The 2,734-nt window shown below is 42.7% G+C and overlaps 1 pseudogene; it reads right to left on the reverse strand.

Annotated features, from left to right (window-relative positions):
- Window positions 1-305: 305 nt before the first annotated feature.
- LOC109554976 (ferritin light chain pseudogene) lies at window positions 306-1,112 on the reverse strand (annotated as a pseudogene).
- Window positions 1,113-2,734: the final 1,622 nt, after the last annotated feature.

Here is a 2,734-nt window from a genome sequence, read left to right on the forward strand (position 1 = left end):
AGTATTGGCTTTGTATTATCTAAGCCACCCAAAGGAATCCCCACACAGAATACAAAATGCACACATTATAGAATAAAGCCAAGGATTTTTTTTTTTTTTTTTCCGCTGCACCTTGCAGTTTGCAGGATCTTAATTCCCTCACCAAGGATTGCACCTAGGCCACAGCAGGGAAAGCACTGAGTCCTAACCACTGAACCATCAGGGAAGTCCCAAGGATTACTTTTCATTTATTTTATTTTATTTTTTTTAATGCTGCAAAAAGCTTTATTGTTTCCATTTGGTCCAAGGTTTGAGAGAGGGCTCCAGGGTGTTAAAAAGCTGCCTAGTGGCCACAGAGAGGGGCTTCAGGCAGCCCTGATGTTAGGTGGGTTCTTCAATGGCCACTGGTCTCCAGAAGCTCCTAGTCGTGCTTGAGGGCAAGCCTTTCGAAGAGATACTCACTCAACCCAGCCTGGGGACCAGCCAGCCTGCGGAGGTTGGTCAGGTGGTCACCCATCTTCTTGATGAATTTCACTTCCTCATCTAGGAAGTGGTTCTCCAGGAAGTCACAGATGTGGGGTCTCTGCGGGCAGAAGCCAGGCCATGCAGATCCAACAGGGCTTGATTTAGGTTCTTCTCTATGAGAAGGGTGGCTTCCATAGCGTCCTGGGTTTTACCCCACTCATCTTGAGATGGCTTCTGCCATCTCCAGGAAGAGGGGGCAGCCACCACACTGGTTTTGCAGTTTCAAGAGACGCTCCACGCCCTCACACTTCTCCTTGGTCAATTCACGAAAAAAGTGACCCACACCCTCCAGGACCACATCGTCGCGGTCGAAATAGAAGCCCAGAGAGAGGTAGGTGTAGGAGGCCCGCAGTTGCATGTTAACCAGGCGGTTGACGGCGGCCTCCACCTCGGTAGAATAATTCTGACGAATCTGGGAGCTCATGATTGGTTGGTAATAATAGGGAGTTAAAAAATGGTGGCTGGTCCCGGTGATCGTGGACAGCTGAGTGACAGACTCCGGAGGTTGTGACTGGAAAAAAGGTTGGAGGGTGGTCAGAGGCTGAAGCAAGGGGCGTCCCTGGGTCTGTTCCGTCCAAGCACTGTTGAAGCAAGACACAGATCCGCAGGGCCGCTGAGCGCACTTTGGATTACTTTTTAAAAAACCCTCATTATGTTTAAAATAAATTTGGGGGTACATTTCAAATGCTCCTCTTTCATTATATTCCCCACTATTGTCCTGCTCATAAATGTTGATGTTGTATAATGAATAGGGTTGTGAACCACTTTATTTTGGCTTGTTTTGGTGGAATAAGGGGTGCTTTTTGAGAAAAGAACATTGGAATATTTGTTTAAGAAAATTTTATGCTGAAAGAATTTTCTTTGCTTTGGAAAAATAAGAAAGCCAGATCTGTTTTGAGCCTTTTATGTTAGGTAATAGGTTGAGAGTATGTCTTCACATCTTGTAAAATAATCATTGCATAAATTATTTATCCTCTTTTCCAGAATAAAGTACTTCTTGGTACCCACACTTGAGAGAACTTACAGATGCCAATTAGGGTGGAGTATGTTTTAGCTTTTTATTTTCTTTCTTCTGCAGTAGGGAAGGCAGATTGTGTAAAGGGCACTTGCTCCAGGATCTAGGCTGTCATGTTGCACAACTCCAAAAGACACTAGTAATTACATTATATCCTACGTGAATAGCTCCCCCTGGAACTCAACATGTAATGTAATGATGAGCCCTGGAATTGTGCACCGCTTAGTAAAGTCCACATTTTGCTTCCCAATGCCACTTTTGGAGTTTTGCCTCATCTCGTGTCTCTGGGAAGCATTGTCTACAGTCGAAGCTACAACAACTTGAGGTCAGTGTTGTCAGAGCAGAAGCTGGCAATCAAATCCAGCTTTAGATACTATCCTTCCTCTGAGCACCGCTGCTGTGTGGACATGACTAAGGCTCGGTCCCTCATGGTACTCACAGTACAGGGTGTGACCCTTCAAAGGCAGGAGATTTTGGTCCTCTGGTCTATGGATATGGTGACCACATTTTTTCAAACAAAAATCAGGACAAATGGTCTGGCAAAGGATTATTTATGGTCTGTGAATGTATTTTAAAGGAGTCTTATAAATAGCTTTTAGTGATTTATGTGACAAATCATTGTGTAGAAAAGAATGAAAGTGTGAGATGAATGTCATCTCAGGAATTTTAATGTACACTTGCTACCTATAATATGAATAGCGACCATTTATTAAAGGGTTATTACTGAAGCTTCAAACTAAGTGCTTTACAGAAGTTATCTGATTTTCTTCTCAGGAGAACTCTAGTCAGTGGACACTATCAATCCATTGTATAGAAGGGATAACTGAAATCCTGAGATGAGAAGTAGCTTACCACGGTCATGTAGGTAGGAAGCGGTGGACCCAATTCTCTTCAATGATACAACACAACATTAGCTCTCCTATTTAATGAGGGCTTTTTACTCTTTAAATGATGGCTTTATATGAGGGCTTTTTACTCTTCTATTTGGGTCTGGAATGTCACAGAAGACTGTAGTTCCATCAGGCCAAGAGATTTATAACTCTCCCCTGTTCGTGGAGAATAAGATATTCCTTATCTCCTCAATTTAGTTCAGGACAGTAAACATTTATTAAGTATCTACTTGATAAAACCCACAGGATTAGTAGTTCCAGAATATAAAGACTAATAATACCAATATCACATTCTTCCTATGCTCAAGATGACTGGATTAGAAGA

This window comes from Bos indicus, chromosome X (assembly GCF_029378745.1).
Source record: "Bos indicus isolate NIAB-ARS_2022 breed Sahiwal x Tharparkar chromosome X, NIAB-ARS_B.indTharparkar_mat_pri_1.0, whole genome shotgun sequence".
NCBI classification, from domain to species: Eukaryota; Metazoa; Chordata; class Mammalia; order Artiodactyla; family Bovidae; genus Bos; species Bos indicus.